The 24,892-nt window shown below is 36.9% G+C and overlaps 1 protein-coding gene across 4 annotated transcripts in view; it reads left to right on the forward strand.

Annotated features, from left to right (window-relative positions):
* The first annotated feature begins 1,749 nt into the window (after positions 1–1,749).
* rbfox3a (RNA binding fox-1 homolog 3a) overlaps positions 1,750–24,892 on the forward strand; it is a 329,833-nt gene continuing 306,690 nt past the window's right edge. For 2 of the 4 annotated variants that reach the window (XM_046854387.1, XM_046854391.1), the window contains exon 1: positions 1,750–2,139. The gene's annotated coding sequence lies outside the window, so the exon portion shown is untranslated. The remainder of the gene's footprint in view (positions 2,140–24,892) is intronic. The other 2 variants (XM_046854384.1, XM_046854386.1) reach the window with 2 other exon arrangements.

Raw genomic sequence — 24,892 nt, forward strand, 5'->3', positions numbered from 1 at the left:
TGCACCCGTGTGCGAGTGCACAAGTGCTTAAACAGCACCACTTTAGAGTACATTTTCATGTTAATGTGAATGCGGAATGGACTGATTGTCAGTAATGTAGACTGCCGTTCAGCTTGGCTGGATACCACGCTCAAGAGCCTTTAAGGCTTCTTATTTCAGTTGCTCCAAGTTGATACTTTGGATTTTAGAAAGCAGGGGGATACTATTAAAAAAACAAGCATGCCAGACAAGAAAAAAAAAGCAAACAAAGATCTGATTTGATGTGATTGGATTTAGATGCGCTGTGTCTCTCTGCCTCCCGTGCAGGATAACGAGGCAGAATTTAATTAGAGAGGTAGTGAGACAAGTCCTGAGGGATTTTACTGCCTGTCCACAATCTGAATGGGGCTACACAGTAGAAAGAAACATCCATACACATGCGGAACATGTTACTAGTAAACGCTAGAATAATGATGATGCTGATAGCGATGACATAATGATGACATTGCATGTTGCATGCATTCCTAGCTAAGATAAACTTTTAGAAAATGAGGAATGTTGAAATCACAATTGAGCTGCCTTTACTAGCTCATGTGGAAGAGCAGAGGAGAACAGAATCGAGTCGAGGAATGGGAATGTTATCAAGGCCATCTTTAGGTCACCGGTTCTAATCCCGCTTGAAGGATACTTTGGAAGTCAGGTGGCACAATAGCACAAAGCTGCCTACCAAGCTGAGCTTGAGTTACTGTCTGTGAGAAGTTTCAAATTTTCCCATGTGTGCTTTGCATGGATTTTATATGCCCGCACTAATAAATAAATAAATAAATAAATAAATGCCACTAGGTAGACTGGCCACATTAAATTGCACCAGGTGTGAATGTGTGTATGATGGACCACCTTCCTATACAGGATGTACCTTTACTTATGCACTCACTGTGCACTCAATGCTTCCAGAAGTCACTCGGAGTCTACTGCAATCCTGACCAAGAAAAAGCAGTTACCGAATGTAAATTAATAAATGTGATCCGGAATCAAATGTCATTCCGTATGTGTCCTAATTAAAATCAGTGAAGTGTAAAGTATACTCTAGTTTGAGAAACGATGAGTTACTATCCTGTCATCCAAGGACATGCTCAACACCTGAGTCACATATATGTATACATTCGTATTGAAAGCTGAAAGAAAAGGATGTTTGTGCATTTGTGCAAAAATGCTGTTTGTGCATGTGCATCCTATCCTATCACATTACGTTACATTACATGTTTTAGAGCAAGTGTTGCATTTCAGCCCATTATATCAGTGTTCTCACATTTAGCATTTTTACTGTAAAACTGAAGCATAAAAAAAAGAGCGAAGGTATGTTTATAGAGAGTAAGATTCACAGCTAGCAGGAGATATAGAAAAGGAGGAGGTGTACGATGCCTTTTGCTTCTGCCGTTCAGTATCTGTCAGCCTGCGTTAGCGGCCAGAACAAGCGAAGAGCTCGCGTGAAACTGTCAGCGCATCCTTTCCTCCTCCGCTCTTTCTCTATCTTTCTCTCCTCCTCCTTCCCCCACTTTTTTCTGTCCCTCCTCCCCTCGCTCCCTCTCTCTATCCCTCTCCCGTACATTCCCTCTCTGATGTTTCTCACAGTGTAAGGCACAGCCAGTGAGTGAATGCCTAGGCACTACCCCCCACCCCTCCTAGTGAGTGTGTATGTGTGTGTGTGTGTGTGTGTGTGTGTGTGTGTGTGTGTGTGCGTGTGTGTGTGTGTACACACACACTGCAGGCGCGTGTAGCTGACCACACTGTGCTCACAGCTATGTGTGAAGACACGCACAGCACGCCAAAGAATCAGCAGCACTGATTCTAATGCTCGCTTTCTTCCAGGACCGATCGCATTGCAGACCCATCCCTCTCTCTCTCTCTCTCTCTCTCTCTCTCTCTCTCTCTCTCTCTCTCTCAATCTCTGTCTTACACTCTGTTTCTCTGTGTGTCTCTCTTCCTTGTAATTGTACAACGGTATAGAGCTGGAATAGAAGGGAAAATACCCTCTCTCTCTTCCTCACACTCTCTCTCACTCTCTCTTTCTTTCTATCTTTGTGTCCTGCGGTGGGATAAGCTGTGAGAGGATGAGCCCCTGATCCAGCGCTGGACCCAAGTGACCTGACAGCTCAAACTGTGAGTATACAAGTCTCTCTGTCACCTCCTACACACACAAACCTGCTTTTATACATCAACACACAACAACTCATACTTGCAGGAGGATGCAATATAAGTGAACGGCTGAATGGGATGCAATATCCTTTGGTTTTCTGAATATTTCTAAGTGTTGTTTTGTTTTCTCTTGCTGTGTTCTCGCTCTTGGAAAGTACTTCATTGTGATCATTATGAAAGAAGAGTGTAAAATCAGTGATATCTCACTGTCTATCTCAGCAGCATGCCAACAGCATGGTGTTTAAATTTGGGGCGAAACAAATATCCGCTGGCAAGTTGATTTGATTGCCAGAATTTTTGTTAAAAATGCACTGGTTTTACGTTGCAATCCCCCGCTAAGAAACTGCCTACGGAAATTCACTGTCATATCTCCTCTTATGTGATATTCAAAAGTACACCACGCTCTCTTCCCATACTTGAAACGGCGCATTTATCTGTCATGCTGTCAGCGCTGTGCCCAAGCTTTCCACATGTACATTATAGAGAGTGTGGCAAGAGGTAGGGAGCATCTGAAATAGAGCTGAATATCATTACAATTTCGAGGTTTATTAAACACGTTTTACATTTGGGCTGAAGAATGCATGTGGATGGTTCGCTTGCATTGGTTTACATTAGAAGCCCCTTATCTTAAAATATTCTTCTAAAGATGTGCCATTTAGATTTTTATTTCTACTTTATTTTACTTTTTACTTCAAATTTTGCGATAGATGCATGCTTTACGCCGGTGGTCAAAGTGTGTACATTTGTATATAGTCACATAAGCATTATGAGTGTTAAGTGCTAGTGAGTCAGGCTAAAAGGAGCACAATTCAGTGAGACAGACAGAAGCAGAATCTTTCTTCCAGTTTATTCAAGCAGTGAAGCATGTCTGACAACTAAAACAGCAACACTGTGCTGTCTACAGTGTGTCAAAAGTCAGCTGGCAACCAGATGCTTTTAACAAATAATTTGCTCAAACACATCTGAGCAAATAAAATTATTTACATTTCTAGGTAGTGGGTTAGTAATGAGTTAGTTCTATCTAGTCATAGGCCTGATTTGGCTAAGAACAGCATGTGCATGCTGGTGCTTCATTTGTTAATGGTGTATTACAAATTAAAGTTGTGCAACTTTTTTGTTAATCTGCTTTATCAGCTTAAGTGCTGACAATATTTTTTTTAAGACACTGACCATGGATATGTAGCATAGTGGTCACTTTTGTCAGAAAAAAGTGGTTTATAATATAAGATCTGAGGTTAAAAAATACATAATTGAAGGAGGTGAGAAGTAACAAAGTGAACATACTCTGAGCATGCTGCGATATATGTTGAAAGGCAAAACGCTGTGGCGAAGTGAGCCAATTTGCTCCAGTGCCTCCGTTTGTGTTCTGTGCCTCATGATGCTATTAAAGTCTTCTGACTGGTGATGATACCATTTCTCAATATGATGTCAATATCCTGCTGTGACACACATGGCAAATAAAAGACAGCACAAAATGATCGAGGCATTTGGTCAGAGATTATTATTCTGTATTATGCCACCACAGAGACTTAATGTCTTAAAATATCCGTGAACACATGAACAAATAAATGAATGATAATTAATAATTTGTCGTTTTTGTTAGAAACCTAATGCACAATACTCACGTGTACATACTGAACATAATGTTGGGGAAAAAGGGCTAGACAATGGTTATGAATGGTTACTGTGATGTCAAATGTTATATAGAAATGCTTTAGACATTTATAGAGAATGCATTACATGTTTGTATAGATGCATTACACATTAATAGAGAATACATTACATATTTATAGAGAATACATTACATATTTATAGAGAATGCATTCCACATTTACAGAGAGTGTAGACATTTAAAGAAAATCCATTCCTTGGATTTTTTTAAAAAGAGTTTTACAAATATGATTATACATAAGATGCATAAGTGTTATAGCATCATAATAGACTGCCATAAGCTGGTTTTTATAATCTACGACTATAAAAAATATTTTAATTGTAGTTAATATATAATGCCTTTTTAATTGCATGTCTTATATTCCTCTGACTGAGGTATAGTTTTTGTGCGTGTTAAATTCGATTTTTTACTTACCCAGTTGTATTTCACAGCTTTCAGTGACAAGAAAAAGAAGAGAGTTTGAGACCGAGACAGTGGCTAGTACAGGGAACTGTCAGAAATCATGTCACAGTGTCATTAAGGTATCCGCTCATAAAATTGAATTGTTCAGTTACTAATGCCTCACCAGAGAGACCTCTTTAGAGTGCTGCGTAAAAGAATATGAAAACCTGTACAGTGTTTAAAGTGGCCATCCAGATGAACAGAAGCTCACTAACCCAGTCATGATTCTGTCAAAATAATTGCTTTGATCACAATAGGTGATGCTAGTAAAGATAATGTTTTATAGTATATTATATTTTATGAAGTATTTTTTACTGTGTCATATTCGCTCAGAAATAAAGCGAACTACTCTCACCTCACCTTGGACCCCATGTTGTCACTGAACCCACAAGAGTGACGGATGCGAGTCTAAAGGATCTACTTGATTATGTTCAATGGAGAGCTTTCTCCTCTCACACCTTATTTATTGCTCGCTCTCATTCAACTGAAGCACAAAGTAATAAATCTGTCACACTCAGATCTACTACTACCACACACACACACACATATGCAGCTCTTCCCAATCACCAAAACAGCACAATTTTTTTGATAAAGCAAAGCAAACATAAACAAAAACCCGAAAACCTTTTACATCTGATTCTTAAGGCATGTTTCATATCACCACCAACAAAAAGCATGTAAATAATTATCCATGTTGACAGGTTGTTGTATAGTTTTTACTCACCATTTCTAACTCGAATAGCAATTATTGGACATTTTATGCAGTCTACATCTTGATCTTTGTATTTATATTCAGTTCACATGGGATATTGCCTGTTCCTCCATTGAAGTACTGTAATTATGATTACTCCTTACCCTGCAGGTGTATTCAGGTACCATAAGATGCACACTGCTGTGAAACTCACATGTGCTATGTGGTGACAGCGAGCGAAATATAATGTGCACCTATGTAAATAGTGTCAGTGCCTCAACGCACACAAAAAGGCTTAAATATTGTCTGCCGGATCCTTTGATAACTGCTTGTCTTTCCCCTGATGCAGTACATAAGTAAGGCCCAAGGTTTAAGTCTTTGAAGAGATGATTGTTCTGTAGGCTCAGGAACAGTGAGTCATCCACATGTCATGAATTGCCATGCTGTGTGTATTTTTGTGGAGTGCAGAAGAACTACGACCAGACTCTTAATCACTCACAGTTACAGAACGCCATAACTATGGCAACATTCACAACAGACTCACATTCAAAGTTAGATTTCAGAAGTAAGATATTTAAAAAAAAAAATAGCTCTTGTACAATTGGACTGCTTTTAACATTCCTATGTGCATTATGGTGAAACTCAGGCTCAAATGAACCATTAATTTTGTACACACATGCTTTGGACAGCTGGTATTTATTACATTATTTTCCAATTTCAAGTAGCATATTCACCTATCTATTTTTGGTAATATGGAGGAAAATAGAAGGAGCCGACATGAAGACAATGAGACACAATACGATCATGCAAAACTCCAAGCAACCTGAGCTCAGGATCAAACTAGGAATTGTAGAACTGTAAGGTACAAACATTATCCGTGTACCTTCTTGTCACCAAAAGCATTTGTGTCTCAAATGTGTCATTCTTTTTTACTTTTCCTTAAAGTAAAATGTAACAATATAGCTACAAAAGTAATAATAAAGCATATACTGCTGAAGGCATTTATATCTCCCCTGCAAAGCAGAGTTAAACATATGCCAAGCCTGGAGCAGTTCAATCTGAGCCTCCCAGCGACAGCTTTGATAGTCCGACAGAGGAAGAGGTTTTTGGTCCCAGACAAGTTGATTTAAAAAAAACTGTAACTCTCCACAGAAACAGCTTCTCCTCAATCAAGAATATTTCCCAAATAGCGTCTGGAGTTCAAAAGGTCAAATGTGATATAAGGGGGAAAAGATTTAACAATTATGTGTTTGGTCAGCGTGTACCGGTTGGACATGCTGACAATTTTCCAAAAACAAGCTTTAAGGTGGAGCAGGGAAGAAAGATGAGAGTCTGGTCGCCATGCAGCACACTGACAAAAGGCAGCTTAGCCAACAATTTCCTCCCTTCTTCTCGCAGAGGCTGAAATAAAAAGCGCACTGACTGGGGAAAGGCTGGCTTTATCCACAGTCTGTTTGATGTTGGATTTTGTGTGTATATGTGTGTGTCTGTCCATGTGTGTATGTGTTTGGGGTACCACTAGTCCTGGGAGAGCACTGACAATCAGTGTGTATGTAAGAGGGGGTGTTGGGTGAATCTAGCCCCTTGAGAGTTTTTCTTGTGTTGCCTCAATCCACCAAAATGAGTGGAAATCCTGGTTAACACCGCAGCCGCTTTTGAGGCACAGACCCCAGCCCTTAACGATCTATCACTTTTTCTCTCTTCTTCTCTCTCTCATTTTGCTCCCTCTTTTTCTCTCTCTCTCTCTTTGCTGGGTCTGGTGGTGGTGATTAGAGAGCGAAGCAAGCCTCTGTTATAAAAACGGGGCTATGGCTTTCGCGCCAGGCTGATCTGTCGTGCGGCCATGGTGGGTATTTCAGAGGGCTGCTGCGGGAAGATAGGGAGATTGAATGAAAAAAAGTCTAGCGGGAGGAGAGGAGAAAATGGGTGAACTTGTATTAACTGGTGAACGAGCCGCTATGTTCAGCAGGGATTGGGAATCTTCTTTTGGTATACTCTCACGAGAAGCTCTTCCTATAAATTCACATAGTTATTTTTTTCCCCTCATTCAAATAATAGCAACAAATTGATGCAAGCATAATATAATGTTGTAACTATAGTTACTGATTACACTCTCCACTCACAAGTCTGAATATAAATATAAACTTATATAGCAAGTGGCAAATATAGATATGCTTGTTACACAACCTGAGGACCAGAGGATGGTAAAGGAAAGAAAAGCATTCTAGTGCCAAAGCCTTTAATAAAAATAAAAATTTGTTAGCCAAACACCAAGCACATTTTGTACTCAAGGCCTTAAACAACCCAGCCTATATACATACAGGAAAACATTAGAAACAAACCATTTGTTTAAACAGTAAAGAAATAAAGAGTACAGTAATCCCCTGCTTTACTGCGGTTTGAATCTTATGCCCCCGGTTTATCACGGAATTGCATTTGCTATATAACCAATTTATTTCGCTGATTTTCTCGGTCTCTCGCAGATAGCATGACTAACCAAAAAACTTATAGGGGATTGTTTTGATTAAGTTTTATGTTAAAATAATGACATTTATTAATAAAAATATAATTATCAATTTTAAAATTAAGTAAAATCTACTGTAAAAGTACTGTATACATAAAATATAATTTTTGCGGCGGCGTCCGTTTATCACAGTTTCTTGTTTATCACAGGCGGTTTTGGAACACAATAAACGGAGGATTGCTGTATATGTAAAACATGGGCATGTATTGACATTACTTCAATAAGAGAAATGCTGACTAAACACAACAGAGACCCAAAGACATGCTGTACTGCGCGAACCCATAAATGCTCTAAATGCACTGAACTACCACTGGAAGCAAGGTACATGTCACATTATATACAGGAAAACCATTACAGCAAGCAGACATTGTTTAACTGAAATATATTGTAGACAGGTTCTGTCCTGTTTTATACTTCCCTTTTTTCATACTGACATGTATATGTTTAATGATATATTAGACACCCATATATATATATATATATATATATATATATATATATATATATATATATATATATATATATATATATATATATATATATATATACAGTACAGACCAAAAGTTTGGACACACCTTCTCATTCAAAGAGTTTTCTTTATTTTCATGACTATGAAAATTGTAGATTCACACTAAAGGCATCAAAACTATGAATGAACACATGTGGAATTATATATGGAATTATATACATAACAAAAAAGTATGAAACAACTGAAAAGTCATATTCTAGGTTCTTCAAAGTAGCCACCTTTTGCTTTGATTACTGCTTTGCACACTCTTGGCATTCTCTTAATGAGCTTCAAGAGGTAGTCACCTGAAATGGTCTTCCAACAGTCTTGAAGGAGTTCCCGAGATGCTTGGCACTTGTTGGCCCTTTGCCTTCACTCTGCGGTCCAGCTCACCCCTAAACCATCTCGATTGGGTTCAGGTCCGGTGACTGTGGAGGCCAGGCCAGGTCATCGCAGCACACCCCATCACTCTCCTTCTTGGTCAAACAGCCCTTGATGCCTTCAGTGTGACTCTACAATTTTCATAGTCATGAAAATAAAGAAAACTTTTTGAATGAGAAGGTGTGTCCAAACTTTTGGTCTATACTGTATATATATATATATATATATATATATATATATATATATATATATATATATATATATATATATATATACCTCTATATATTAAAAAAATAAATGTTATTAGCTACAGTACATTCATACGTAACACCTCCAGGGTCTGGGACCTGAACTTCATGAGGAATTTAATGCATAATGTCCATGTGGGTTTTTTCTTGGTTGTTTGGTTTCCTCCTACCAGAAAAGGGCCTCCTTAGGGTTAGGGTTAGGGTTAGGGTTAGGGTTACCCTAACCTCCTACCTTCTCCTAGGTGGAAAAGTGCATTTTATATTACTGTATATTATATCATATCATATCACAGAGCTACCTTGTGTCACTTCTCTGTCCTACTCCACCTGATTAGTAGTAATAGTTATGGGAGTTATGCTTGGGTTTTTTCTGTCTGCATTAATTCAAGAAAAGCCAGAACCATATGTCCTACACCCTGTCCACTGTTCACTGTGTGCATGTATGCTTTTATTTAGCAGAAGCTGTCATCTCCCATAAACCCCCAGCACATTTCCATCCATCCTTTCTGCCAAGTTTTCTCTGATGGGCACCATTGTTACAGCAGAGAGAACTGACAGCTCCAGTCAAACTGGCCACTCTGTCTTTTCCCAAAACGAGACAGTGAGTGAATAAGTGAGTAGCTGGTCAACATTAACTCTTTCCCAAGTTCCCTGAACATTACATATATTCTCCTCTTAATCCTGTGTTGAGTTATGTGTAGGTTAATTTCACACCTTTTGTGGTCAGAGTAAAGCTTCATTTATTCAACAAATCATCTTGCTAATCCATGAGATAATATAAATAGGCAGAACATTCGTTATTTTATACAATTGTGTAGTTGACTCTAATTTGTATTTTTTCCATAAAATGTTAAAAAGGAAAAGTCATAAAATGTTTACACTAATTTACTCTCACCCTGGGTTACCAGTACAGTATTGTAAAGTTTGCAATAAACAGTGTGTAATTTGGCTGATACAGGATACAACAGAACTGAAGAGTCTTGCATTGGGTCGTAACTATTTGAGCGCTAGGATTTAAATAAATGACATACTGATTTGTAACTCAAGCTCTTAACCCCTGATACACCAAGCACTGATTAAACCACTTCTACCACTCAATTAAATCACACTAAATTACTATACAATTGCAGCAATTATTTGGACAGGTGGCGCAGAAAATAAAAAAGAAAAGGAAAGCTTTGAGGTAACATATTATAAGTTGGTTTCCAATAATTGATAAGGGATGATAAGTTTTCTTTTATGTACATGGGGAATAAAATTAACAAAAAAGAAATTAAAATAGATTTAATCAGTACAAGAGTGTTGTGATATATAACGTTATTTTTTTAAATAATTTTTACACAAAACGTTTTTGACTATAAAGTCCTTATTTATTTGACATTCTAGAAGAATAGCCTTTATTCATCACATAAACATCAAATTTGTTCTTTGCATATCCCAGCTTGCTTAGAGGCTGGGGTCAGAGTGCAGGGTCGGCCATGAAACGGCGCCCTTGGAGCAAGAGTGGCAGCTTGGCAATACCTGGGCTTAAACCCCTGACCTTCTGATCAGTAACCCAGCACCTTAACCACTGTGCTACTACTTGCCCCCCCCCCCATAAATTCTATGTCAGACTTAATGAATCCCCATGCCATAATACAGGTTAATTGTGTTAATACTGAATTTTGGACAATGACATGTATGACACTAAAACTAGGCTGATTAATAATTCCAAACTATACCAGGGGTCCAGACTCAAAAATGCAAATAATAATAGTGCATAAGAGAAGAACATTTTGCTAAGAGCATCAGGCCATAATCTGGCTCCAACTTGCTTCATTTTGACATATTCAGAGTGGTAAAAAAAAGATGCTAGTAAATATTGCACTATTGAAAGAACACAAGTGGGTTCTGTACAAAGGTGTTGAATACAGGCAATAAATCTTGCACACTTAGAAATTTATATCAGTCTGTCGAGTTTGGGAAAATATGCCATGAAATATTTTGACTCAATGAAGAAAATACAGTTGGAGAACCCACTTTTGTGTGTGAAACCATAGCAGCATTTTTTTTTAGCAGCACTAGTTTTAGAGCTTCTTCCCAGTGAGATATAAACAGAAAACATGTAGGAGTGCAGCTCTGAGGTTGGCTCGCTTGGAAAGCTCTGCTTTAGTGTGTCTCCCACTAGAGGCCAGCCACCTCCACTGTGTCAGCTAGCATGCTGGTTAATCATCAAATATACCCTACATAGACAGAAGGAGGGAAACAGAGGCTCCTCTGCCTCTTTGTCATTTTTCAGTCATCTCCAGTCTTTAGATGAGCCAAATAAATATGAATGTTTATTAGGCAGTTTGAATTCATGAATACATCAAGTTGTTCTTTATATTAGGTCCAGTGTTTCTGGCGCATAAAGCTTGTGCATATGGCCTTGTGGTCTGAATGCAAATCGTCTCGCAGTCTCAGCTGAGGCTCTCACTGCAGGGAATCGTCTTTTAAGTTTCCTTTTTTTTCAGGAAAACCAGCTGAATTTTACTTCAAGTATCCGTAAGTGTTAGCTCTTACTGTGCTTTGATGCCATTAATGATTAATGATTGCACTTATATAAGTCAGTAGCTTTACAAGAAAAAAAAAATACCTGTTAGGTATTTATAGCCATTAAAACAGGATGGGCATTGTTTTGTGAACAATACACAACATTTTAAATAAATATAATCATATTTGATGATATATAATGTTTTATTGTTAGGCTGATAAGGCATTACAAAGCAAATTCTTGTGGTTTAAACAAGAAAAGAAACATCTGATTTGCTGTTTGTTGAAAAATATCAACTTTTTGCAGTAAGTGGAATCACAAGAACTTACAAATTGTTGTAGTACCTTACAACACATAATGTATCATTTGATGAAACCTTTTAGACACTAAGAAACCTTAAAAATATTAAAATATCTATAGAAGATTCTTCGAAAAATATATGTCTTTCGCAATACAAACTGTCAGAGTGAATCTGACCTGTGTACTAGACTTTTTGTTTGTGGGTGATTAGTGTCAAAGACACACCACTTTTCTGAGGGCACAGCTACATAGACTGTCATCAGCATGTCACAGAAAACCAGCCTAATCTATCAGAAAACCCCACTCTTGCTGCTCAAGCTTATACAGCAGATGGAGATCCAAAAAATACCCGTTTCAGCCAGCCTTCCAAAAGAATGCTCATACAGACATTCTTAGTATATATCCACTCAAGAATGGATGAAGTGTGTAAAAAGCTATTTTAGCTTTGTGTTGGAGGACTACTAGATTTTGGTACTCTTTCTTTATATTTGTCTTGAGCGCAAGCGCTCTGGCTGGGGAACAGGAAATACCCCATCGTCCTGGCCTGTAGCTGGTAGTGTGGGGAACAGGAAGCACCCCATTGTCTTTGCTCTATAGTCCCAGCAGGGCAAGAGGAGAGCCTGCACCTGCTACAGCTTTTAGTGCCGCCAAGTCCTCCTTTTGTCCTTGGCCAGCCGTGGCTGCGTGCCTTACTTCAGGTCAGGACAACCAACTGCAGTCGGGCACACCACTGTTCTACAACATTGATGTCAGTCATCGACAGCCCCTCCATCCCAGCTTCAATCTTCCCCCAGGGCATCGATCAGAAAAAGTCAACCTAGATCCAAAGATGAGATCAATGGCAGACAGGACTCATGGAATTCTGCTGCAAGGGGCATTTTCAAAGTTACATGGCACCTGATGTCTTTTGCAATTTATATTAATGGTGTTATCTGTCAGCTGTTTAATAAATGTTATACAAAACCATGGTCACCTTTAAAAGATGTAGGTGTAATACTATAAGGGCATGTTTATTAAAATAAAAGATTTTAAGCAAATTTTCTTTTTTACATTTTTAAACAGCTAGTCATCAGTTATGTTATTCCTTGATTGAGTATTAGGATTAAAATATTGCGTTATTCCCTGCTTGTGTTAAAGAGGTTGGTTAATTGCCTTTTTGATTTGCATTTAGATTCGAAGTTCTACTGGGTTTGGATGGAGGTGAGTATGGCATATTTTGGAAAGCTGCATGAATTGGTCTCGAGCTGAGATCAAGGGCCAGAGTCACAGATCTGATCAATTCTCTGAGCTGCTTAGACAGCAACTCACCTTCCTCCCTCCATTCCACTTTTTTCTTTTCATTCTATCTCTCTGCTATTTCAATCTGTCTGTCTCTCCCTCTCTCCACTTTTGGCATTTTTTTATTTATCCTCTAATCAATAGCTGATGTTATCATACCCCATCAGCTGTGAATAGTGTTCTAATAGAGGTCAGGTCACCAAGGACTTAATCTATTCCAACAACCAGCCCAGCAACTGAGGCCTGATTACAGAGGCCTGATGCATATGTGTTATAACGATACAGGGCCATGCACTCATTTTTATTTTTTATTTTTTTGTGCAATGTGTACACACATACAAATGCTTCGGTTTAAAATCAGTACAGTACGCTCAGACTGCATGGAATGATTATTCAGAAAAATGTGCTTCTATATATCATACTCCACATCACATTCAGCATATCAGTCGGAAAGTTATAAAGGCCAACCTGGGTCAGCTGCTGCTGCTGATGAAGGTTAGATGCAGTACCATTTTTAACAGTGTAAGAGCACAATATTCTGTCGAAAGCGAGAAGCCATAAAATCAGTGAAGTGCAGAGCAAATGTGGCCTAGGAAACATTATTGAAATAGAGTACAAAGCAAACTAATAAAATTCAATCTCCCAGCAGATGCCCTCCCGTTCTACTGACAAGCTATCAGTGTTGTAAAATCACTCCCAAGTTTAACTCATAGATTATAAGAAGGTACCGTATGTTTGTGTGCTGAAGTCTGCATATACACAACAACCTAAAGCTAGTGATGTGATAATAAAAAAAGAACATGCAGTGAAAAATAATTATTTAATATTATATATACTAAAAAGAACATCTTGTTCTCCCTGTTGTTTTGCCTTACTAGTCAGAGATATCTAGCCATTTCTACAGAAGACAGAAGACTATACGCTTTCAGACTCAGAGGTGATTTAAAACGATTCATCCTAATTCAGATTTTAATTGTGCTTGGGACTTTATAGGGTAATCATTTAATTGAATTTTCTTAAGATTATCCCAGAGTATATACTGAGGCTAGGACTGTCATCCAATACCCTATATTTTTTATCATGGCAAATTTAGTCCATTGATTTTAGTATTTTTCTTTCACAACTTTTGATAGACCATTTATAATGACGCCATGTGAAGTTTTATATAAATAGTAATTTAACATAGCTTCTAAATGTTTGTTAATCATAGACTAATGGATACATTTATACATTAGATTGAAAACAAATATTTAATAGGTAAGTGGTCAGTTCAATTAAAATGGTCAAAAGTCAATCTTAACTACAATCTTAGTAACATTTAGTATTGCAATAATTTATGTTTTACCATGTTTATTGGTTTAATTATCATTTAGTTAACCATTAATTTTTATATATTTAAATATTATTGGTTAACTAAATGATAATTAAACCAATAAACACGGTAAAACATAATTTCTTTTTTTTTTTTTTTTACCAAAGCTATATAGGACATGTGGTCCCCTGGTGGTCTAGTGGTTAGGATGCGGCGCTCTCACCGCTGCGGCCCGGGTTCAGGGAACCAACCCCAGCCACTCTCAGTGCCAGTCCCAAGCCCGGATAAATGGGAAGGGTTGTGTTAGGAAGGGCATCCAGCGTAAAAACATGTGCCAAATCAAACACGCGGAGGATCCGCTGTGGCGACCCCTAATGGGAGAAGCTGAAAGAATATATAGGACATGTATATATATATATATATACCATATAAATAAAAAGATTAGAAGATGACCTGCCATTTTTTATGACTAAAAATAAACTCAACCACTTGAATTACAATTACAACTCTGTACAATCAGAAACATCACTTGGGTCATCATTGTTTCTGATAATAGATTATTGGATGCTTCTAGAGGCTCTCTGAGGAGGGTTGCTGTATTGGAATGAAAACCTGTTATGACATATCTAATTGTAATAAACAAACAAATAAACAAACAAACAAAAAACTAAACACATCTCCTAACACTGCCTCTTTGGTTTTCTCTTTGATACATGACTCATACCATTTATAATATTGCATTGCTGCTATTCATTAATCTTTACTAGCTCCTTTGTCCTGGCCCAAGTCACTATAAATCCAGAGTCTATCCTAGGAACATTGTGCATGGTGGGAATACACTCTGGATGGGGATGCCAGTTCAGCAAATGGCACTGTGCAAGCACACACTCACACACTTATTTAAACCTACTGGCAAGGATCTGGGAAATGGAAGGAAACTAGAGAACCGGAAAGATTGGAGATGATTGGAGATACTGATTATTTTCTCTTGCTTGCTATGTTCCAACAACTAATTGAGTGGTGTAGATTAGATTCCAATGTATCTATTGTCTGTAAGTTGTATTTGTTTAAAAGGCAAATGTATTAATAATATATCATGAATTAATAAACATTTTAAGTTGTAGTTTGCACAAAAGAAAATATTTTTCATAAAGCAGATTTTTATAGTGTAATGTACATAATATCAACATTTTCATTAGTTAACATTGTACTGTAGCAGATATAATATAGAAAAAACAGCAAGTAACAGTATGTATATTTTGTTTTTATTTTGAATTATATTATTATTATTATTACTATTATTATTATTAACTATATTATTATATTCCATATGTAGTTAAAAAATAATCTGTATTGAAGAAGGTGTTCCTATGGGAATATGAAGTCATGCTATTGTAATAGATGCAGTTAGTATTGACTTGCTTAAATATGCAAGGCCTTCCCTGAAAAAGATGTTTTCTGGATGGAAGCGTTTGTTTCTCTGAGTCCTGTATATACTATTCAGTATTGATGGAGCCTTTCCAAATGTTCCCATTTCTAATCTTTTGCCTTTTATAGCTGTTTTAAAAAGTTTCTGTTTTACAATGCAATAGTGCAATAGTTTGCAATCATGAGCATTGTTTTCAGTAGTCATCAGGGGTGATGATTATGAAAGATGAGGAAACACATAGATTTAACTGACAAGTTTTATTTGTGTCAGAAATGGGCTCAAGGCTCACCTTCATTCCCAGCTTACTGGTTCTGGCAGTTACACTGATCAAGATTGACATTCTGACCTTTAGTGTAAAGGCTTCACAAAGAGGCTGAAATTTTCATCTTTACTTTAATTGAGACGCTGTTGCAGCTGGAGTTTACTCTATGAACTGACTCTCCCCCGTGTTTAATCCTTGGCAATTCGGATAATGCTATAAATAGTACATCAAAGGCTCCTATGGCAGCATAGGGCAGGCTATACTGCACATTTTTAGGTATTAAATTTTCTCGGTAATGTTTTTGCTTCCTCTTTATAAGTGTGCACTGTGTACTGATTTACTCATTTTGATACAAAAAACAATCATTCATAAAATACCATACTGTAAAGATATCAAATCACACATACATACAGAGTATGACATGTAGTGAAATGCTTTGTATAAAAGATATATGAAAATATATGTATCTACATGAATGAGTATGGCAGATATTGGAAGTACTAATTAAAGTGATTTAGTGTGATTGTCCTTAAAGTGTCCATGTGCAGTATGGTGTGGTATAAAGTGACACTGTGCTGTTCAAGTCCAGAGTTGAAGTGACAGTCCAGAGTTAAGGTGTCATAATAATAGTGCAAAAAAAAGTTGTGCAGAAATGAGTGAAGATGGAGAGAGAGAGAGAGGGGTCCAGTACTAGATCCTGGGTGTTTCCTGGTTTAAACTCTGAATGGCCTGCAGGAAGAAGCTCCTCCTCATTCGCTCTGTGTTTGCTTTCAAGGAGCGAAAGCGCTTCCCTGAACGTAACAGAGAAAATAGTCCATTGTTAGGATAGCAGTTAGAGTAAATGAATAATGAATTGACAGGCAGTACTAGGTAAAATTGTGGTAAAGACACACAATATCAGGCTTGAAGGACCTTCTTTTCTTTTGCTGAAGCCCATTCTCCTGGCAAGCTAATACAAATTGTAACTGTGTGCCATAAATCGCAAACAGAGACAGAGTAGGTCAAGGCACAGAGACAAAATTACTAAACCATTACGGTCAATCAAAAGAGTCCTTGAATTGAAGAATTTTAATTAATGTCGGGTTCTCTCTCTCTCTCTCTCTCTCTCTCTCTCTCTCATTCTCTCTCGCGTGCTCTGATTTGATTCTTAAATTTGCTATGAAAGATTTGTTGTTGACCGCATTAATAGTCTGCTGCAACAACAAAAACCTACAATATATCTAATCATTATTTAAAAGAATGCTCCATGCTGGAATTAGTGTAAATCCAGTGACTCTTTTTTTCCTTCTTCAACAGGCAAAAGTATATTTAGCAACATAGAACAAAAATTATGTGATATCCTTATTATCATATACTCTTGAAAACCTGACTAACTGAATTGGGTCTATTAAATGAGGAGCTTTTGAATAAATAATGCTGTGCAATACACAGTAAGAAACTGTAATATTTTGGTCTATATATGATGACAATAAACATGCTGTATTGTGTTGGATGTTGACAAATTGACATTGTTCTATCACACTAGGTCACAGTCATACTTTTGAATTTTTCATGTGCTTCCTTATAATCCTTATCATGTAATAAAAGATCAAATCTTCATTATCACCTCCTGGCTAATGTCAGCAATAATTAGCCGAATTAGTGCTGACCAGGTTTTGGAGTTGAAGCTAGGAATGCAAAATCATGGCTGAGCAAATGAACCTCTTAACAGATAAAAAGCTTTTCAATCAGATTTACTTGCTGCACTTCATTTTATTCCCTTTTCTGTTAATAATGACTTACATATCTGTTTATAAGTGCTAAGAAGCTTGTGACTGAGGCGATGTGTAGGGCTTGTATTTGTGCACGCATCATTGTCTGCGTCTTCGAGCTGCAATGGTTGAACACACATATACAGTGGCTTTGTGATTTATGTAACAAAATAGCTGCAGCAATTAATCAGCATGCTCAGGTGCAATCTAGCAGGAGAATAATGTGTGAAAAGCATATCCATATGTGGTTTGTGGTATCATTGTCAGGCCTTGTGTGGTACTTTCCATTTTGACTTCGCTAAGTTGAGAAAGTCATTAAACTGGTGTGTTATTCACACACGGCTTGGCCCGGGGTGTAGGAGAGGGGTGAACCCTACTTTGTCTTGTGCATGTCATCTTGTCAGGCTGTGACTCACTCTTCGTCTTCCACCTGGCCTCACAAGATAGCAGGTGTAAAGAGAAGAGGCACAGGGGATGGCTAGCTACACACTCTTACTCTTTGTCATTCTCTCTCTCTCTCTCTCTCTCTCTCTCTCTCTCTCTAACACACACACAAACACATATACATATACTTATATTATTATTATGTGTGTGTGTGTGTGTGTGTGTGTGTGTGTGTGTGTGTGTGTGTGTATATATTCATGCACACACGCTCTTGCTACTCTTAAATGTCTACTTAGTCTCTCGCATCCTCTCTCAAACATGGCCTGTAATTTCTCACAAGTGTATAGCCATAATTTGAGGTCACCTGCACATACACAGAAAGCTCTTTTCTGCACATTAACTATTTAGTGTTGTTAGTATAGAGTCTCCTTTCCTTGATTGTGTACCATGTAACACTGTGACTTGACTGATAAACACTTTCATTAATGGACTACATTTACATTCTATATATAAAAACACAGCCAGTAATTTCATGCTGGTTTTATGTATATTGTACATATTAAATATTTTTGAGTTTATTTCTTTGCATTACTTATGTAAAATAAAACACACCTTTTTGTTGAGTTCATCAGCATTTTTTTCCATCACTTCTTCTGTGTGCTGTCTTGGCTGACCAATAGCTTTCATATAATCCATTATCACCCAAAAACCTTGACTTGCCATGCCCCAGGTTACATGTTTCCATTGTATCTGCTGATCCCGGTGTATAATGTTTCCTTATCTCTGGATCGACAAGGCAGGGGGAAAAAATAAAAAGGAAAGAAAGGCGATGGAATAAACAAAGAGAACAAAATAGGATGCTGTGGCCTCGGTGCAGCACCGATGACACCTCTCGGAAACATTTCATTCATCAGAGAGGAGGGGGCTTGAGCCTTTGGAAATTACTGCAGATAAAGGACACACCCTGATGAATTGAATTGTGAGGAGAATGGATTTGAGTTCCCCATCTGGCGGTCTGTGTTTTATGGAAGACCTTCCTTCAGACTCTGGTTTCTGCTCTGCTTTACAAACGGCTGCCACCCGCTTCCATGCCTGAGCACACCTAAAGCTCAACTCAGTTACAACAGCTAATAATCATATAATAATCATATAATAAAAAGGTTTTATTTAAACTATATATATATACATTTTTTTTTTAAATAAAACCTGATTATTTTACATATAGTTCTGAGCACCTTGTCTGAGAATCTGAGAGTTATACATGTTCGCCAAATGTTTGCATGGGCTTCCTCTAGGATCTGTGGTTTCTTCCAATTGTTCAACAGCATGCCAGTAGGTGGTTTGAGTGCTACAGTTGCCCTTTGCTATGGTTTGTTTACTTTCAGGGTGTATTCATGCATCAAGTGTTCACAAGATCAGCTCTGGATTCACTATTATTCTAACCAGAATTAAGTGGTTAAAAAGGAAGAATTAATTAATAATTTACATTTATTTGAATAGATTGTTGTAATGTTATAACTTTTATAACATTAAAACAATCCATTAATTCATTAATTAGTCCTTATTTACTTGCTCAGTTGTATTTCAAGTTTTACAGGTTTGTTTTTATTCAGGATATATCCCAAGGAAGTAGACTGTTTTTCTATACTGTGAAAGTTAGCTGCAGTGAAGGTCTTAGTTGTCCTCTGGTTGTTCTTTCAGTCTGTTAACTCCTCAGAGGGCACTACTCATGACAAGAATGTTTTGAATAAGGAAATTAGGCAGGGAAAGAAACAAAAATGTCCTAAGCACAAAACATACTTTTATTTGTGAAGGTTAGAGGAATGCATGGTACCAGCAAAAAAGAGAAAAAAGGCAGGTAGAATTGGGAAAGTAGGACTGACTTAATGAGCAGGGTGTCTAAGAAGGACAAAACAAATAAATAATTCAAATGAAAGTCAAATACGAGCTGGGGTGATGGTTTTTCTCATCTGTTTTTGCCTTTTGTGCTCAAAAAAGAGACCAGGGACAATTCTCTGGTGACTTTTAGCAGTACCTAATAAGAGCTTGATTAAACATCCTTTCAGAGAGGTGGGGATTAGGTGAAGTCTCCTCAGAGCTGGCCTGCGATGCCAGGAGAGAATTTAGGCAGAGATCTTTTTAACATGCCATTCAGACCATTGTTCTATTTTGTCCCCAGCAAAGTGCAGAAAACACCTCTCACTGCCAGACTGGACAGCACTGCTATTCCAAGGCCTGTGAGGCCTTAGTCAAGAAACCATGCAAAATGGAGTCCCAATAATGGATGATGCCTTAGTTTGTTTGTTCCTGGGAATTTCAGAGGATAGATTTATGTTTCAAGTATTACAAGTATTGTACAGTATACTGACTGAGATTGTGCTGTAGCTCATCATCAATTAAAGAAACTAAACATGTGGTCCAGATGCTATGTTTCATAGACTTCAATCTACAGCAGCTGTTTTAAAAAAAATAATTTTGCAGTGGCAAAATGTGCTTCTTTCAAATTAACGTAAAAATGTATTTCTGTTAATTAATGATGACAGCATTTTACAAAATGCATTATGGTTACTCAGCGGTCACTTTAGGCTTCATCTGACTGTATAATATATATACAGTCATACGAATCCTAAAGTGACCCCTGAGTTACTATAATGTGTGTGTGTGTGTGTGTGTGTGTATATATATATATATATATATATATATATATATATATATATATATATATATACACACACACACACACACACACACACACACACACACACACACACACACACGCACACATACGGATGCATCTCATTAATTTAGAATGTTGTGAAAAAGTTCATTTATTTTAGTAATTTGACTCAAATTCTGAAACTCGTGCATTAAATAAATTCAATGCACACAGACTGAAGAAGTTTAAGTCTTTGGTTCTCAAAGTATTCTCTTGTTGGTATCTCAACAAATTAGAATACTTCATAAGACTATTAAAAAAACATTTTTAGTGAATTGTTGGACTTCTGGAAAGTATGTTCATTTACTGTATATGTACTCAATACTTGGTAGGGGCTCCTTTTGCTTTAATTACTACCTCAATTCGGCGTGGCATGGAGGTGATCAGTCTGGCCTTCAGCTCATCTGCATTTTTTTGGTCTCCTGTTTCTAATTTTCCTCTTGACAATATCTCATAGATTCTCTATGGGGTTCAGATCTGATAAGTTGGTCATTCAAGCACACCAATACCATGGTCATTTAACCAACATTTGGTGCTTTGGCCAAATCCTGCTGAAAAATCAGCATCTCTATAAAGTTGGTCAGCAGAAGGAAGCATAACGTGCTCTAAAGTTTCTTGGTAAATGGGTGCAGTGATTTTGGATTTCAAAAAACACAGTAGACCAACACCAGCAGATGACACTGCATCCCAAATCATCATACACTGTGGAAACTTAACACTGGACTTCAAGCAATTTGGGTTATGAGCTTCTCCAACCTTCCTCCAGACTCTAGGACCTTGGTTTCCAAATAAAATACAAAACTTGCATTTAATCTGAAAAGAGTACTTTGGACCACTGGGCAACAGTGCAGTTCTTCTTCGCTTTAGCCCAGGTAAGATGCTTTTGACGTTGCCTGTTGTCTGAGTAACAAGAGGAATACGACAACTGTAGCCAAATTCCTTGACACGTCTGTGCGTGGTGACTCTTGATGCCTTGACCCCAGCCTCAGTCCATTCCTTGTGAAGTCCATCCACATTCTTGAATCGATTTTGCTTGACAAGCCTCTCAAAGCTGCGGTTCTCTTGTTTTTTTGTGCATCTTTTTTTCCACACTTTTTCCTTTCACTCAACTTTCTGTTAACATGCTTGGATACAGCACTCTGTGAACAGTGGCTTTTTTGGTAATGAATGTTTGTGGCTTACCCTCCTTCTGAAGGGTGTCAATGATTGTCTTCTGGACAGATTAGCAGTCTTCCCCATGATTGTGTAGCCTTGTGAACCAAACTGAGAGACCATTTTGAAGGTTTAGGGAAACTTTGCAGGTGTTTTGAGTTGATTAGCTGATTGGCATGCCACCATTTTCGAATTTGTTGAAAAAGTGAATTGGTGGGTTTTTGTTAAATGTAAGCCAAAATCATCACAATTAAAAGAACCAAAGACTAAAACTACTTTAGTCTGTGTGCATTGAATTCATTTAATTCACGAGTTACACAATTTGAGTTGAATTACTGAAATGTTTCAGATGTTTTTCATGACATTCTAACTTATTGAGATGCACCTGTATATATATATATATATATATATATATATATATATATATATATATATATATATATATATATATATATATATATATATATATATAATTTAATTAATAATATAATATATTATTATAATATAATATGTGTGTGTGTGTGTGTGTGTGCACGGGTGTGTGTGCCCACTTTATTAGAAAGACCACTGCAGACACAGGTCAAAAACTTCAGTTAATGAAAAATGAAGTAAAAAAAAGTGACTGCTGTGATTTTAACTGTGGAACGGTTGTTAGTACCAGATGGGCTTGTTGGAGTATTTTAGAAGCTGTTGATCTTCTGGGATTTTCACATACAACTGTCTCTAGAGTTTATACCACACGGTGCAAAAAAGCAAAATAAAAAAAATAAATAAATAAACAGTACTGAGAGTGAAAACACCTTGTTGACAAGTAAGGTCAGAGAAAATTGGCCAGCTTGTTTTAATGTGTATTTAAATTGATCTATTAAAGTTTGAAATATTTATGTTTAACTACTTTTTCTACAATGTTCTTTTTATTTTTGGGTCTTTTTTCATTAAAAAGACAACAAGCACCAACCAATAATGAAATCACACTGTATGCATTAAATTATAGACATTCATAGATATATATATATATATATATGAATATATATCTATTTTATCCTGCTACTATTAATTGTCCTTGACGTTTCGAGGTACACCAACAAACTGGAAAATAATTTTGATGAAATGAAAAGAGTGTGCCTCACTATATTTTCCTCTGATTGCATTCATCCTCATCTAACCAACCTTTTCATACTTTATTCAACAGTTTTTTATATAATAGAAGCCCAATGGTTTTGTATTTGTTTGAATTATTACAGCCAGAACTATGCAGATATATATTTGTCTTCATTTCGTAAATAATCACATAACTTCTTGTTGTAATGCTGGTAAGTAATTCTGATACAGAACTGGAGATGGTGTTTTGTAAAGAGTTTTAGTCAGCACTTTCAGTGCCGGTCCCAAGCCCGGATAAATGGGGAGGGTTGCGTTAGGAAGGGCATCCAGCATAAAAACATGTGCCAAATCAAACATGCGGAGGATCCGCTGTGGCGACCCCTAAAGGGAGAAGCCGAAAGAAAGTTTATTAGCAATCATAACTTTTGTAAATGATGTCTTTGACTGGGTGTTTTTTTTTTGGGTTCTTTGCTTTCCTCCCACTTATAAAAACAATACAAACAAATAGGTTGGTTACTCTAAATTGCTTTGATGTGTGACAGTGTGCACCTGTTGCCACGCAATGGACTGGCATACTGTCCAGGGAGCATTTTCTGCTTCTGGACAAGGCAAGGACATGCTTCTGATTCACTACACCCTGACCAGGATAAAATGAATCAATGCCTTATAAACATTTAATAAAATTAAACTATAGAAACAGTGAGGAAGTAAAAAATTAAGTAAAACAGCAATATCTGCAGCAACCTTCACAGTAAATAAAGCTTATGTTTTATTTCAGACTAGATCAGGCCTTATTTATCTCTTATTGAAGTTAATGCAAAGATTTATTGGTACATAATATGAAAAATTATATTCAATTCTTTATGCTACTTGAAAATGACAGCATTGTATGGTGTCATTTTATGGTCACAATTTCATTAACTGGACAAAGATGTGTTAGCTGAAAATATCTGCCATGCATAAGTAGCCTCCCTGTGCTACAGGAGAAAGTGCAGTCAGGGTATGACATTGCTCTGGGCCTTTTATTCGCCTTGTTATGGTGTTAAACTATTTCATTTATTCGGTGTGAATCTTGCTGAGAGCTCACTATGAGCTCATTCTTCGTATCAGAGGGAGAGAGCAGTCCGCACAGGAGGGACATAATGAAATTGCATAAATGTTCTTGCACCCAGAATCTAATTTATTTCTCTTGTTTATTATTGAAAGACAGTCATTATGAAATGTAGCGCTTTGGTACAGTCTGAATAGGAAAGGTTGTTTTGGGGTCCTTTAATTCAATGATTACCACTTTATTCAATTTTGAGCTGGTTAGAGGGGGAAGAAACATTATGGCAATTGAAAGAGTATTATATTTCCCAATACTAATATGTGGATGTCTGATTGCAAGTTGTTGTGACTGTGGTGGCTTTTTTCCTTGGTATAGGAATAGACCAGAAGTGTATCAATTGGTATTAGGAGATATTCTTTGCTACTTCTTGTTTTTTGCTTCTGCAGTAAACAGACTTTTCATGACTAAATCTTAGTTAATGTTTTACTAAGGTTTCATTTTCATTCAAAACTACTGGCCAATGATAATGATTAGTTGTAATGATTAATAATTAAGTTTTTGCAAGAAATTTGGATTTGAGTTCAAAATAATATTAGAATATTGATCAGAATATCACTGCACATTTCCTGATATTTATAGTATACTGTATTATTATCAGGTGATCTAAAGTAGTTAGATTTATTTTTTCAAAACAGCTTTTACCTGCAAAACAATCTTTTTAATTTTTAAAAGAATATTCCAATATAAAGATGAGAAAAATTTCCATGATGAAAAAAAACTCATTTTGTATTTTGGTAGCAGCAGAAATATTTCAGAAGTGTACACAAACATTCTGTCTGCCAATATACAGGGAATTTAATCCAGTCTAATTGAAAGTAACTCATTCATGTAGCAAGACAAAACAAATGACCAACACCGTAAAATGTATAAAACTTTATACTGGTCAAGTCAGTCATGAAACCTTAATCATATTGAGTTCAAATGTAACCATTTAAAAAGGAAACTTA

The sequence above is a fragment of the Silurus meridionalis genome, chromosome 7, assembly GCF_014805685.1.
Source record: "Silurus meridionalis isolate SWU-2019-XX chromosome 7, ASM1480568v1, whole genome shotgun sequence".
NCBI classification, from domain to species: domain Eukaryota; kingdom Metazoa; phylum Chordata; class Actinopteri; order Siluriformes; family Siluridae; genus Silurus; species Silurus meridionalis.